Source organism: Emydura macquarii, unplaced genomic scaffold, assembly GCF_026122565.2.
Source record: "Emydura macquarii macquarii isolate MOO-44397 ecotype Brisbane River unplaced genomic scaffold, CSIRO-AGI_Emac_v2 contig_1790, whole genome shotgun sequence".
Classification (NCBI taxonomy): domain Eukaryota; kingdom Metazoa; phylum Chordata; order Testudines; family Chelidae; genus Emydura; species Emydura macquarii.
The window spans coordinates 944,806-960,867 of record NW_027131927.1 but is presented as its reverse complement, the minus strand read 5'-3'; the positions used below and the strand labels follow the sequence as shown (position 1 = coordinate 960,867).

General features: G+C 55.1%; 1 long non-coding RNA gene across 1 annotated transcript; it reads right to left on the bottom strand.

Annotated features, from left to right (window-relative positions):
• Positions 1-1,534: 1,534 nt before the first annotated feature.
• Positions 1,535-3,108, bottom strand: LOC137158721 (uncharacterized). The gene is made up of 2 exons (XR_010921472.1): positions 2,963-3,108; positions 1,535-1,995 (listed from the first exon to the last, which is right to left on the bottom strand). It is a non-coding gene; the product is annotated as an uncharacterized lncRNA (long non-coding RNA).
• Between the last annotated feature and the right edge of the window lie 12,954 nt (positions 3,109-16,062).

Here is a 16,062-nt window from a genome sequence, read left to right as displayed (position 1 = left end):
CCGCGAAGTTAAAGCACCTTCCAGCACTGAGCTGCGGCTACATCAATTCTGTTGCCAAAGGCAGTGAGTTGGAGGCATGTGGCAGGAGGTCCAGGGAGGGAGCAGAGGCTCCCTTCGGATATCGATCGGCCCCAGGATTGGAGGCCTGCCAATGGCCATCGCAGCTGTGGGAAGTTTTAATAAGTAACAGGGCCAGGTTCCCTGCACCCATCACTGGAGACGCCCTCCAACCTCCCAGGGTGCTGGAATTCTCCCTTCCCCACCCCAGGGCCTCAGGAGTCAAGGCCGTGCAGAGCAGCATGTGCCAGGCACGTCACCTTTGTCAAGACGGAGGCTTGCGCCACCTGGGACTGACATCACACCCTCCAGGGCACTCGGGGCAGGAGGGCTGAGCATATAGCTTGCTGTTATCGGCCCTTCCTGGTCTCTGCATCCCAGCCTTGCACATAACTAGATATTAGATTCAGAAGCACACAGACTATGGGGTTAAATATCCCCATTCGCTACAATCTGCTGGCCTGACTTCCCCCTGTAGTCTCACCCGGATAACTTATCCTGCTTCACTTCCTGTCCTGAGCTATTGTGTCCATTGCTATGTAACACAGCTGCTATGTCTCACGCCAGAGGCAGCTGCATTTCAGTGCTGGGTGAAGAGCTCTCTCCATGGAGACTAGGGATTGAGCGGCATTATGACAACACAGGGAAGTAACATCTGAGCAGCTGCGTGGGGAAGGATTTTGAATTGGGCTGGCCAATTCTCCTCTCACATGTCCTGGGTTAAATCCGTGGGAACTCTGCCAAAGTCTGTGGTGTTAGTGGAGAAGAACAAGGCTCCTTATATTCCAGGTTGGAATAACCTGCCCATAGGGGAAGTTACTTCCCAGGCCCTTCAGATCGAGAGGTTTTGCCCTGTAGCATAGGGTTGGCCACTGATGCATTGGGGGCAGGTAATTGTCCGTCTCTAGTGAGGCCTCAGCTGGGGCACTGGATCCAGTTCTGGGCATCGCATTTCAAGACAGATGTGGATGAGCTGGAGAGAGTCCAGAGGAAAACAACCAAACTCAGGCCTGGTCTACACGGCCGGCAAAATTTGGCATCCGTCAACGGGAGTTAGTTTGTGTAAGTCCCGTCGACTTGGTAACTTCTGTTTAGTGCGCGGCCTCCACCACGCCGCGTCGCCGGGAAATGTGTACCCGTTGACGCTTTTTGGGGGAGGTGGTTTCATTAAATCGACTTCCGGATCCAGTGAGCGGGTCTTCACTTCCGCTCAGTCGATCCGGATAAATCGTTCTGACGGCGGCGCATTTGCCGCCGTCAGTGTAGACGTATCCTTAGAGGCTTAGGGAACCTGGCCTGCGAGGACAGCTGGGCCTGTACAGTCTAGAGAAGAGAAGGCTGAGGGGAACCTGGTGAATAGGGAAGGGGTTGGTGTCAAGAGAAAGCGATCAATTATTCTCCATGTCCACAGAGGTAGGACCGGAAGGAATTGGCTGGGTTTGCTGCACAGGAAATTCAGACTGAATATTAGGAAAACTTTCTAGCTCTAAGGATGGGTAAGCACCAGACCAGGTCACCCATGGAAACTGGGGAAGCTCCATCAGTGGTTTTTTTCAGGACAACAGGGGCCCAGACACCCCAGGAGAGAACAGAAGGTTTAAATCCCCAGCATGGACCAGCCGACTGCAGACATATTATTGAACCATACAATTGTCTCGGTGAGGTCTTTGATGTAAGCTTGTAATGTTCGGAGCCTGCTGGGCATTGTGAGAGATGAATAGAGACTGCGGTTAGGGACTTCATGTCTAGCGAACTCTGTGTTCACAATTCCAGCTGCGCCTCACAGGAGAGAGGGGCTCCCCCCAGGCCGGCTCCAAGCAATTATCCATCATCCACCGCAGGAAAAGACAAAGATGGACCATTACGTTAATGGAAAGACATTGAGACATCTCCAGGCTCTCAAGTCCCGAGGACATTTCCCTACATGCGTCACCAAGACTGGAGAGGAAAGAACAAAAGGAAAAAACCGTTTTGAAACAGGCTGGGGTGGTAGGACCGAGGAATTTCAGCCAGAAGCTGAGGGAGAGACTCTGGCCGGGCCCGGTGGATCTTAGGGGGCACATTGGGAAATGTTTCAGAGGCAGTGGAGAGCTTGTATTAGAAAAGGGAATCGATGCAGCTGCTCTAGAGGTGCCAAGGCTGAAGCGTCATCGCTGGGTTTGTTGTGAGTGGAGCTGGGCCGCGGTGGCTTTCTTCTCAGAATCGGTGGCTTTTCTATTACATAAACTTTGGTTTTACGCCAAGCAGGTCACTGCGTGTGCCGATGATATCGGGGTGGGGGGGTGGGGGGTCTGGTTTCACACCTTTGGCGGGGACAAACCAGAGGGGAACGGCTCGAGGGCCTGGTAGTTAAGAACTCTGGGGGGAGGAAGTTGGGGAGACTCAGGACTGCACCCTGCCAAGAGTAAGGCAGGGGGAGACATTGAGCTCGTGATGTCTGGGAACTGACATACAGTTGCACAATAGACAGCCCCCCTAGCCTACAGGGTGGGCGGTGACAGGGCCCCTTATTGGTCTGGAGGATCCCCAAAACGTCACACACAGGGATGGTCTGGGTGCACTCAATCCTGCCTCAGCGCCACCCCGTGGTCCCTGGAACACTACGAATTCACGTCCAGCTGCCGCAGGCTGGGATCACAGCCACAAGCACCCCCAGCAGTCACAGTGTTTCTGTGTGTTCTGACCTGCGCCCGTGTCTGCCTCTGTCCTTCCATCTTGCATCAGGAGGGGTCTTTACAGCCGTTCCCCCAGCCCCTGACCAAGCAAAGGTCTAGCGCGCTCTCAGCACAGCCACACGGGTGCCAGAGTTAAGGATGTCTAGGCATCCTTCGCTCTCCCAGCTACACTTTCAAACACCTCAGGGGTTTCTCACCCAGAGCCTTTGCTGTGTCACGGGGTCACTCACTTTGGGGGGGCCGCCTGGCAGCCACATCTCCTTCCAGGTCAGACAGCCCCTTCCAACGGTGGCTCACACCACGTCCCCCCTCGGTCTCCAGGTGCTCCTTGTCCATGACTCAACCCCCCGGCAAGGGCACTGTGATGTCCTCCTCTTCCGGGGTATCAAAGTCCCACTGGATCCGCTCTCCCCACACCGTTAACTTCCAGGCAGGCTTCTACTCCAAGGCCAGGACCTGTGCCACTTCCCCAGCAGCTGAGGCCGGAACCCAGGCCTGCCCAATGCCCTGGGTCCCAGCCCAGGGACCCTGTGTCCAGCAACAATGGCCTGATTGCTCCCTGAGCTTGCTGCTATTTCCCTGGACTCCTTCCTACTGTCTTGCCCCCACCCTGTGTGGTGTGGTCAAACTCCCCCATCCGAGGGAGTAACTGCAGAGTAGTTCCTCTCTTTGCTCCAAACAAACCTCCCTTTTCCCAGGGAACAGCTGCCGGCTACTTTCCCACAGCTGCCTTCTGCTCCCAGCTTCCTCCCGTTAGACAGGCCCAGCCTGCTCCTTCCCAGCTGAACTTCGTTTTCCACTGGGCTTTATTGGCTCTCAATCATCTAGGTGCAACATACAAGGTTAATCGGCCTAATTTAACCTGCTCTGCCTTGCAGGGGGGCGGACACCCCAGGGGTGGGTGAATTCAGGGCACCAGCCCATTGGCACCGAGACGCCCATTAGCACTCAGATGCTGGAGCCTGGAGCTTGCCCATGGTCCAAAAGTGTCAGCCCTGTGACCCGATGCCTTGGGCCTGAGAACAACCATACCCCTTCCCCAGGATGCCCCAGGATTCTTCTTTCAGTCAGCTCTGGTGCTGGGCGAGAGATGGGCCTGACCCCCTGCTCGCTCCCCGCCTGCTGGCCACGGGGCTGGTGCTCTGAGCCCGGTGCTGCCAGCACTCATGGCGTTCTTACAGTGACAGGATTTCGGCTGAGGGGGAGCTGCCTGGCCATGGCATGAGACGTTCCAGCCGGCTAGCAAATCTGAGCCCCCTGACGCTGCCTGCGCCACTTGCCTACCTCTGGGGGCTGAGCAACTAAGGCCTCCCCTTCCCCACCACAACCCAAAGCCATTCTCATGGGGGCGGGGGGAGCAGAAAGAGTCCAGCCACTCAGGGCAGCTCCCCCTGTCCTGTGAACAATGGGGATGGGACTGCGACTCTGCTCCCCTCCCCTCCTCACCCTACCCCCAGCAGCACACACAGAGCTGCCCCCCCCGCCCCCAACCTGGAAGGGGAGAGTGGATCCCCCAGGCTTGGGAGAGGGAGATGAAGAATCCCGGGAGGAGCAGAGGTGAGGCTGGGGGCGTGAACTGATGGGGGTGAGGGCAGAATTAATTGCTGGGCAGGGGACAGGCAGAGGTGGGGTTACAACTCCTGTAGCAGGATCCCAAGCCCCCTTTCCCAATAGATGGAGGAGCATTGGCCACCCGGAGTGTCACCCACACTCAGGGGTGGGCAGGCGGAGATTCGCAGCCGAGGCAGACCAAAAACCACACAAAAAACCTCATGATCTTTTGGCGGCCAACTCATTCTTTTTGCTCTCTTGAGGACGGCGAACCCATGTGCTGCCGTGCAGCCGCCCCGAGCTCTGCTGACCTGCTCCAGCTCTTCTTCGGGCAGGCTCTGCTTTCGCCAGGATGCAGCAGGACAGATCACAGGAGTGATGGGACACTGGATGGGGAGGGCTCTGAGTTACTACAGAAAATTCTTTCCCAGGGGTCTGACTGGTGGGTCTTGCCCACATACTCAGGGTCTCATTGACGGCCATATTTGGGGGTGGGAAGGAATTTTCCCCTGGGTCAGGCTGGCAGAGAGCCTGGTGGTTTTGGGGGTTTTTTTGCCTTCCTCTGCGGCATGGGGCACAAGTCATATGCAGGTTTAAACTAGAGTAAATGGTGGATTCTCTGTAACTTGAAACCATGATTTGAGTCCGTCAGTAACTCAGCCAGAGGTTAGGGGGTCTATTACCGGAGTGGGTGGGTGAGGTTCTGTGTCCTGCGATGTGCAGGAGGTCAGACTAGATGATCACGATGGTCTCTTCTGGCCTTAACGTCTCTGAGTTATGCCCCTTCTCCCAGGCAGTACCCCACCACTCACCACCCAGAGGGCTGGGAGCAGCGCAAGGAAGGCCAGGATGCCATGTGATCACGCGGCTTCGACAGTGGCATGCGGCGAGGTGCCCCGGGCACGGCTAAATGGATGGGCATTGCCCAGACAGGGCCTCGCAGAAAGCAGATCTCTGGAGGCAGCTCCCCGGGGAGCCGGTGTTTGACACCCGGGGCTGTGTCAGGCAAAGGAGCGAGTCACAAGGCAGGCGGGCCGGGAGCAGAGCGGAGCGCCCGTGGGGAGCAGATGATGGCGGGGAGCAGGCACATAAACACATTAGTGAAATGGAGCTGAGCGAGCAGCGGGTGTTTAAAGAAAATGACAAAATTGCCGCCGCACTCGGTTCTATTCCGGGTGCTGGGAGGGGAAATGTCAGGGCTGAGGCTCGCTTACGAAGATGCTCCCAAATGAGAAGCTGGGGGGGAAGAGGGGCTCCCTCCGAGCTTGCCACCCAAACTCCTGGGTCTCACGGCACCCGGAAGCCAGCTGGACCTGGACCTGGTAGCTGATAAGCTCAATCTTGGCCTCCGACATCACACACAATCCCGGGAGGGCGTGGGCAGCCAGGACGTCACGCAAGACTTTGGAGGATCAGACACAGTGGGGAGGGTCCCAGCCCTCGCCACTACCATGCCCCTCCATTGCTGCTCCCCCACTGCCCAGTTCAAACAAAAGGGGGCTCTGATTTTGGGAGCCCATCCAGCACTCAGGGCCTGATTTCCAGGGGTGTTGAGCCCCTCCCTCCCAGCACCCGCTGACTCTTGGGGTCACTCCACACCTTGGAGAGATCCCGTGGGGCTCCCCGGCAACTGAGACACCCCCAAATCGGTGGCCACTTTGGAAAGCTGCAGTCCGAATAAAGACAAAGGACTGGGCATGGTATAACTTGGAAGGCAAAGAAACATCCTGAATCCCTCACCTGGGGTGCAAGCGGTGTTGGGTGGGGTTGGGGGGCTGACCCCGCAGCACAGACAAACTGAGGTCCCTTCCAGCCCCACATTTCTACCACTCTCGGGTTCTCTGCCCCAGATAACACAGACAAGGAGAAAGTTCACCAGCCGGAGGACTGGAAACAGGTAAAGAGAAAGGTCACGATGTGTTATTTCCGGCACGTTTATTTCGGGCAAAGGAAACAGAACGAAGGCTGGGACGAGCAAGCCGGAGGCGCCTCCTCAACTTCCCAAAGCGCCGTCGGAAAACCTGTGTCGAGACCGACCGTGGCCGGGAGGCTCCGGTGCAAATGGGAGAGAGAGGGGGGATGAAACCCCTGCTGGAGAAAGATGCTAAGCAGCAGGGAGAACGGATTCACCGGGGAAGGGGGGGGGGTGCAGGTCTTGAGGCCGACACAGGTCCCTATGGGGATCCCTGCAGAGAGAACTGAGAATAGAGGCCAAAACAGCTGAGCGTGAGAAGCAAAGGAGAGAGCCCAATGCAGGGAGACGCCATCCCGAACAAAGGAGCTGGCACCGTCACATGCCTCCAGTCCAACCCCCATGGGCCCGGGGCGGGAGGGACAGAGAATAGCCGCAAGCTGTGAGCTCCTGGATCTGAGACGTGGCTGTGGGGTTTTTATGCAGGCTCCAGCGTCTTCCCTTTGGGCACATTTTCAGGGGGAGGGGGCTGCTTGCAGGTGTTCTGGGAGGGGTGAGGAGCTTTCCAGGCTCCAAGTCCCATTAACCTCCCACCCCTCCCCGCGTCAGTGTTGTTACTAGCCAGGAGTTTGCACGGCTCTGTCAGTGTCACCACATCCAATCCTGGGCTCAGCCACCCCGCTGCGCATGCTCCTGCCTACGCACGCTAATCCCCTCGCTCCGCTCCCAAAGACCTGCCGGTCGCCCTGGGAAATCACCCGGTGCTCATCTGGCTGGGGAAAATCGTTGCCCTGACTCACACAGGAGGGTTCGCCACGCTAACGGATCCAGATGCCACACAGGGCCGGCGGGAGGGGGGTTCCCGGGGTGGCCTGGTGCAGATACACATCCCTTAGCCACTCAAATGCCCGGTGGCAGCGGGGACTGGAACCGGCTGACTGCCACTCCAAAACACGGCTGCTGCCCTGGAGCTGCGGTGACTCTTTGGGATCTGGCCGGGTCAGCGTGGGACTGTGTCGGCCCCCACCCAGCAGCCCCATCCGCCTTCAACGCTCTGCAGCTCTGGGACAGCGGGAGCTAGCCGACACGTCACCCGCTGGCTTCCACCGCCCTGGTGCCGTTTGCAGAGTGACCCCCCAACGCCTCCCATCCCAAATTCCCCCAAACCAGCTCCCGGCCACGCCCAGCCCTCTCCTGGGCCGCTCCCAGGTTGCTGCGCCTTTCAAGAGACAGAAATAGCAGCTTGTTATCTCTGACTGGCGTTAACACTCGCTTAGTTCAATCAAAGCACAGGGTTGGCTTGGATACCAACTAAACCAAGCTGATTCGGTTTAAAAGAGAGGTTTTCAGGCAGTTCGAGTATCAGGGACAATGATAGAAAGGGTGACAAGCAAACACAAGTAAAAATACGCTTTTGTGCCTAAAAAAACGTCAGCAAGTTACAATCTTCACCTCCTCACCGATAGTCAGTCCCCCGAGATTTCAGCACCCTTGCGTGAGGGGTCGACCTTTCTCAGATGTACAAGACCCCTGGCCTCTTCGATCGGCCCAGTGATGGATAACTAGGCCGGAGGGGAGTCTCGTCCCTTTCTTTTTATAGGCCATTAACCCAAAATCCACCCAGACTAAGCTCCTTTCCCCTGCGGGATGTAGATACTTTGCTATCTGGTGTAGCCACCCTACTGTCTACTCCCCCACCGGCTATTTTTTCAATGTAAATGTTCTCTTCTTGCTGTGACGGATACCAGTGAACAACCCACTGAGTTTGGTCACGCCTGGTTTGAGGCGTGGGGCTCTTTCCTTTGTCTGGAGAAAAACTTCCTTCTCAACTGCCCCCAGCATGCCTGGTTTAAACACATCTTAGGCACGTATTTCCAGCGTAGATGTATAAAGTCTTTCACCGTCCATCCATCCTGCGGGAATGTAACTGATCATTGCATGGGGAGCTTTTCGGGGCTATGTTATGTGCCACCTTTTAATAAATACCAGGAGGCCAGGGTGTGAGGTATAATAAGTTGGTCAGGCCTGACAAGAGCTGGTGACCCAGAATAGTGAATCACTGATGGGCCTCTGTGTCAGGAGCTGATGGATGATCTCCCTCATGCAGCAGCAATAGTAGGGCACTTATCTTCTGTCTGGTCAGTCAGTGCAAGGGGCAGGGGGGCACAGTTACACCCATCAGGCCGGTGCATTACTACTGCTTTGGGGCTCCTAATCAGCTGCGGATGCTCAACCTGCCATAGAACAGCAGCCAGCAAATCGCCCACGCCAGGGGGGCCTGGGACACACCCACACCAAACCAACCTCCCAAAGCAGCCAAGGGGGGGGAACAGCTTCTCACACTCTAACCAGCAGAGGGAAGCAGGGCACGCGTGCGCGTGCACACCTGTCAGCCCTGAGCCCCTTGGCTGAGCCCCAGGGCCGGCAAAGCAGAGCTCAGGGAAGGGGGAGGGTAGTTCTGTGAGCCACAGGCCAAAATCCAGGGGCTGAGACCCATCAAATTTGCTGCACACAGGCCACAAAGCTGGATCCTGCCATCCCAGGTCCCCAAACCTGAACAAGCTGATGCCAGCAGCCCCCCCACTTTCCTCCCAAATTTACCCCACCCCCTTTTGCTCCAGCCCGGGTGGTTGAGTCAGTGGTCATAGCACTTGTTGTGAGTTTGATGCACACACAAATTGGGGGGAGGGGGAGCAGGGGAGAGGAATCTGTGCCTCTGCGGGTCTGGACTGAGGGGCACTGACAGAGCTGGTTGTGGGGGGATCCTAGGGCTGGGCTAGCAGGGGGATTGAGGGGCACCAGCAGAGCAATGGAGCGGGAGGGATGTAGCTTATAAAAGCGATCTTCATTTATGCTGTGGTGCAATGGGCTGAAAAGGAAGCAGAGCCCAGATTTGGGGCCCGAAATTCGGCTCGCTAATAGCGAAGCCTGGCAAATTGGGGGGGGGGGGGGAAGCTAAATCAGCCAGTTCAGAGGCAAAGCTGAGCTGAGTCCGGCTGTAACTCCAAGTCACGCTGGAAACACGTTTGACTCCAGCTAGTTTGGACAAGCATTTTGGATGAAATGTGACTGTTTGGGGCACCTGCTCGCGTGACGGATCGTTACGGGAACGGCCCTTGTGCAACTGTTAATTAAGATGACGTGTAATATTAAATAGCCAATGAGGGAGCAGAAGGCATTTGAATTATTGCGGCTAGAAATATAGATATGGCAAAAGGTTGATGCAATGCTCGTTAATTCAGGGGCACTCTTGTAAGTGATTATAGAAAGGACAGCACGCTAATTTTAGAGTATCCCACTCATCAGCAGCACAGCGCCAGTTAGAGACATGCTCAGACAGCTTTACAATCCCCGTTCTTCTCAGCCAGGGGCTGGTCACAGCGGATGAACTGTTTCCTCTCGGCCTATGAGTAGCAAAGCAACGTGTGGCTTTGCTGTGAGGCCTGTTTGCTTTGAACCAAGCGTGCTGTTTTTAATAAAGGCTTTGATTCTGTCACGCCTTGTATCACCCGCAGCTCCCCACGAACCGAAATGGTAAGCGCATCACAGGGCCGAATCTAAAGAATTTAATTTGGTGATTGGTATTATTATTTACATTTCAAATGCAAATTGACGATAGTTAAGTGAAAGGTTACAGGGAGCCCAGGGCTGGGATAGCAGGGGGGCTGCAGATGTCAGGAGGGAGGGGCACCGGCAGTGCTGGGGGGAACCCAGGGCTGGGATTGCAGGGGTCTGTGGGTCAGGAGAGAAGCAGCACAGGGAAGTGCTAGGAGGAATCGAGCACCTCTCGCTGTTCCTCCTCCTCCCGTGTCCACCTTCTGCTCCCTTTCGCCTTCCACTCCCTAGCTAGGAAGCCAGGCTGGGCCCAGGTTTGCCCTCCCCACTTGCCCTTTTCCCTGGTCTCAGTTCACGCAAGCGCAGGGAGCTCTGCCCTGGGCACCCACACACAGCGGTGACCACGAGAAAACTAAGGAGGTGTGGAGGATGCAGACAGGGCAGGAAAAACTGCGGCTGCTGCAGGTGTTCGCTAAGCAGCTGCACGCGATGGAGTGGTGATTCAGGGCCCACGCACCAGGCACCAACGGGGGGGATCGCTCCAGGCTGCAGATCTGGGACAAGCAGCGGTGGCTGCAAAATGTTCAGATGCAAAAGGCCCCAACGCCCCTGGATCTGTGCACCGAGCTCGCCCCAACCCGCCGGCTCAGGCCCCAGCCCGCAAGCCGCTCTGGGAGTGGAGAGCCAGGTGGCCACTGCTCTCCGGACGCTTGCAGCCCCACATTGCTTTTGGTCAGCGGGCAATCAGTTTGGTGTTGCAAAATCGCCGGTGGGGGCCGTTGTCCTCCACCCGTGCAAGGGCATCAAGTGTGTCCTGCTGTCACTCCCGGCCAAGCTGAGGTGGGATGATAGAAAGTTCCCCAAACCTGATTCCCCCACCCCACCTTGCCAAGAAGGACGTAACCAGCAAGGGACACGTCTTCAGGTTATACAGACACTGGTGGAGCAGCAGAGACGTTTCACTGGGGTTAGTGCTGGCTGGTCTGGGACAGGGCGTGACGGTTGCATCTTTAGGACCAGAGGACCACAGCAAACACTGCAAGTGGGGACGTTTTTCCAGGACAGTCACGCGGGTGGGGTTGCGATGCCAACAGCAATTCTGGGGCACTCGGCTCAGGCTCTGTGTCCCCAGCCCATGGAACCGTTTCTGGACAGCAGCAAGGCAAGTTATCTGAGCCGGCATGAGCTGACCGTGGCATGCGCCATTGGCAGCTTGGAAGGGCGCTGGCGATGCCTCCTGACTTGGCTGGATCTCTGGGAGCCTGTTGTCCGTGCGGTGTGTCGCGGTGTGGGAGGCCTCGGACCATAGTTGTAAGGAGACTGCAGTGAATGTTGCTAGACTTGTGTGATGAACGTGGGAACCTGGGTAATATTTTTAGGAGCCACATGCCTGCCTCAATTTCCCTCCCTGCTTGGTCCTGCTGTGCCCTGAGGGCAAAGAGGGAAGCCTGAGGTGTCTGACTCATGGAGCTGCCTGGATGGAGACCGGAATCATTCCCATGAAGTGAACAGAGCCTGCGCGTGTGAACGGAAGATCCAGATGAGACAATGGGACCCCAGCCACCAGAACCTCAACACTTAATGGCCAGGAAACTGAGATGAAGGGACTGGAAGAGAGACAGAGGGGAGAGAAAGAGCAGAGATGGAGCTGGGAAAACAAGGGCATGGCACAGCCCTGGAGCCCACCACGATGAACTCCAGCTTCAGCTTGACTTTCCCGACACTCTAGGGCAGGTGGCTGTTAACCTGCCCATGACAGCCAGGGGCAGGCAATGGGGATTCTGGCTGACACATGGTCCTGAGGGTGTCGCTGGCCCAGAGAGGCAGCGGCTGGAAGTCGCCAAAGGTCTCCTGGGGCCAGAGGCTGCTGGGCTCTCCTCCAAAGATGACCTTGGAGATCATGGCAGAGTGGCATAGGAAGGTGTCCGACTGCGGCGGGAGAAAGAAGGCTGCCCTTCCCAGAAACGTCCCAGCAAAGATCAAAGAGCATCTCCCTGAACATTTCTGCCAAGGTACAGAAGGACAGGCTAAAACAAACACCACTGCGAGTAGAGACGGGTGGCGGCTCCTGCCCAGCCCTGCCAGCCGGTTCGATATCGGAGTGAGCAACAGAATCTCTCTTCCTCTTTCTGTGGTATAGTGAAACCTGTGTTAAAACTACAAACAATCACTTTAAATTCTCAGGGATTTCCTGGTCCTGCTGGCAGACTAGAGAGTTCCAATAGGGAAGCGTATGATGTGAGTGACTCTGCAGAGAGCCAGCCTAGAGCAAGGCGGGTGAGTTGGGCCTCTCTGCCCTAGAGAGCAGCCTGTTTTCTCTCTCTCTGTTTTCGGCTCTTGTGGGTTAGGGTTCTGGAGTCAAAGCAATAAAGTCCTGTCACATTGCAACCTCCTAGCAAGAGGATTTAATCTTTGCCTCCAACCTCTCTGGGTGCGCCATGTGAACATAACATTCTCTACCCACAATCCAAGCCCATCAGGCAAATGATTTGATTTAGACTCTCGGACTGGAAAGCAAAGCGCTGCCTTTTCCAGTGTTGACATTCCTTGTTTACTCTGCAAGGCTGTTCCTAAAACTCAGGCTGCCTAAATGACCAGGCTCACTGGCAAGAGTTCTTTGAACGCTTCTATGTACTTTACTTGAATGCCCAGGTACCAGTTTCAGTGTAATTCTTTCTATGCCTGCAAAGCACTGATCTAGGTCTAGAAATTCTAGCGGGCTGCCCTGCGTAAGGGCCTGGGTGTAGGTAATCTGACCTCGCAATCACAGCTGGGCTGGCATCCACAAGTCAAGGGCGCCAGGAGGCGATGCTCAGCGAGCAGAGGTCAGAGGAAATCGCTACAGCCGGGATCTGTAAGCGAGAGTCAGAGTCCGCATCAGGCCGGGGTTGGAGGCAGGAGATCAGGAAGCGAGGTGGGGTCTGGAGTTGCAGCCAGCCAGATGTCCGTGTGACTGCCCAGACAACTTCTCAGGGCACCCTTTAAATAATGAGTATGGGCCAATCAGAGACTGCAGGTGCTGTTGCTCAGCCCCTTTGGGCGGGGCTTCCCGCGACGACTAATCTCCCCCGTGCTCCTTGGAGGTGCTGCTGGCGATGTGGGAACGAGCAATGGCCCGGACGCTGCCGAGCTGAGTTCTAGGCCCCCCCCCCCTCCTTATTCCTCGCTGTGGGCAATGCTGATGTGCTCCTCTGCCATAAATACTGGGGAGGGAGCTGGGTTTAAAAGAAAGGGTGACTTCAGAAGACAACTGAATGTTCTACCTCAGTGGGGCAATGGGACCTTGACGTGAATGACTCTTTGCCCAGGAGCCCAGGAGCAGTGCTGGTGCCTGGGAATTGCCCAGTGATGTGCAGGGGCTGGAATGGTGTCAGCGGCTATTTGAAAGGAGGGGGCCCATGTCATCACCGGGTACAGATGACCCTGCTGGAGAGAGCAGAGGTAGAATTGGGAGTTGGCTTAGAACATGACTTAGAAGCAAGAGGAAGTCCAAGGACAAGGGTAGGCCTGTTACTCAATGAGGGGGGAAAAAACAATAACAGAAAATGCAGAAATGGCAGGGGTGCTAAATGACTTCTTCGTTTTGGTTTTCACCAAGAAGGTTGGTGGCAACTGGACGTTTCACATAATGAATGCAGGCGAAAATGAGGCAGGATCAGAAGCTAAAATAGGGACAGAACAAGTTAGAAATTATTTAGACAAGTTAGATGTCGTCAAGTCACCAGGGCCTGATGAAATGCATCCTAGAATACTCAAGGAGCTGACTGAGGAGATATCTGAGCCATTAGTGATTATCTTTGAAAAGTCTTGGAAGACAGGAGAGATTCCAGAAGACAGGAAAAGGGCAGATATAGTGCCCATCTGCAAAAAGGGAAATATGGACAACCCGGGGAATTACAGACCAGTCAGCTTAACTTCTGTACCCGGAAAGATAATGGAGCAAATAATGAAGCAATCAACTTGCAAACATCTAGAAGATAATAAGGTGATAAGTAACAGTCAGCATGGATTTGTCAGGAACAAAGCTCGTCAAACTAACCTGATAACTTTCTTTGACAGGGTAACAAGCCTTGTGGATGGGGGGAGGCGGTAGATGTCGTATATCTTGGCTTTAGTAAGGCTTTGGATACTGTCCTGCATGACCTTCTCTTAAACAAACTAGGGAAATACAACCTAGATGGAGCTACTATCAGGTGGGTGCAAAACTGGTTGGAAAACCATTCCCAGAGAGTAGTTATCAATGGTTCACAGTCGTGCTGGAAGGGCGAAACAAGTGGAGTTCCGCAGGGATCAGTTCCGGGTCTGGATCTGTTCAATATTTTCATCAGTGATTTAGATAATGGCGTAGAGAGTACACTTATTAAGTTTGCAGACAATGCCAAGCTGGGAGGGGTGGCAAGTGCTTTGAAGGATAGGATTAAAATTCAGAATGATCTGGACAAACTGGAGAATTGGTGTGAGTTAAATAGGATGAAATTCAATAAGGACAAATGCAAAGTACTCCACTTAGGAAGGACCAATCAGGTGCACATGTACAATATGGGAAATGACTGCCTGGGAAGGAGTACTGCGGAAAGGGATCTGAGGGTCATAGTGGAGCACAAGCTAAATATGAGTCAACAGTGTAATGCTGTTGCAAAAAAAGCAAACGTGATTCTGGGGTGTATCAGCAGGAGTGTTGTAAGTAAGACACGAGGAGTAATTCTTCCACTGTACTCCGCACTGATTAGGCCTCAGCTGGAGTACTGTGTCCTGTTCTGGGCGCCACATTTCAGGAAAGATGTGGACAAATTGGAGAAAGTCCAGAGAAGAGCAACAAAAATGACTGAAGGTCTAGAAAACATGAGCTATGGGGCAAGACTGAAAGAACTGGGTGTGTTCGGCCTGGAGAAGAGAACGCTGAGAGGGGACATGAGAACAGTTTTCAAGTACATAACAGGTTGTTACAAGGAGGAGGGAGAAAAATTGATCTTGTTAACCTCTGAGGACAGGACAAGAAGCAATGGGCTTAAACTGCAGCAAGAGAGGTTTAGGTTGGACATTAGGAAAAACTTCTTAACTGTCAGGGTGGTTAATCACTGGAATAAATTGACTAAGGAGGTAGTGGAATCTCCATCATTGGAGATTTTTAAGAGCAGGTTAAACAAACACCTCTCAGGGATGGTCTAGATATTACTTAGTCCTGCCATGAGTGCAGGGGACTGGACTAGATGACCTCTTGAGGTCCCTTCCAGCCCTAGGATTCTATGATTCTAACGTAAGAGTGGCCAGACTGGGTCAGAGCAATGGTCCATCCAGCCCAGTATGCTGTCTCTCGCACTGGCCAGTGCCTGATGCTTCAAAGGGAATGAACAGAACAGTTATTACTGAGTGATCTGTCGTCCAGTCCCAGCTTCTGACAGTCAGAGGCTTAGGGACACCCGAAGCATGGGTTGGGTCCCTGCCCATCTGGTTCCCCTAAGGACTTGGTCCAACCCCAGAGTGTGGAGTGAGGACAGAGGGGCTGTGTTCCAAAGTCTGCTGTTTTCCTTAAAGCTGTATCTCTCTTGTGCTTTTTGAGAGTCAAATGTCTGAGGTTCAGAAATCCCTTTGTTGGATGTCCCTTGTTTTGGTGCTACCTCGTCCCCTGAAGGGGTTAACTAGAAACCAATGCTTCCCCAGCCAGAGGGATGCCGGAGAACGTGTCTAAACAACTGGGGGCTCAGGAGGGCTGGGACACTGGTTCTGCAGCCCAGGTGGTTCTCCTGCCCAAGGAGGGTATCTGCGCCTGGGAGACCCAGAGCTGGGGCAGCAGTCACTGCCTAGACCCAAGGGCTGAGCAGCCAATGGGATCCATCTAAAATAGACAGGTGCCCATTCAGAGAGCAGAGATGGGCCAGGAGTAACATCCCCCCCCCCCCCCGGGTCTGCTCCAGGAGTTGTTGGTCGGCAGTGGGAGAGAGCCCATGGTTAGGGACGTGTGACTGGCCCCAGAGGAGCCATGTTCCCCTGAGCCAGAGGCCAGGGAGTTGGGAGGGGGCCCTCCCTGAGATTGCACAGGGCAGGTGATTTCTACAAATGGTGTCTTGCTGCTGGCTGCTCTGGGGGAGGAGACCAGGAAGGGGCACCCCAGAAATTTTGCACATGGTACCCCCAGCTGAGCCACTCTCACGTTCACTTAGCGAGATCCCACTCAGCCTTGGCCTGGCGGCCCCTGGGACACACTGGAGGGGCCGCTGGGCCAAAGGCCAGTGAGTGGCATCGTGACCTGGCGCGCCAGGCTGCAATGCCCCCTCGGTTTGGGGGACCCGTCTCAAACAGGAGGCCCAGAGC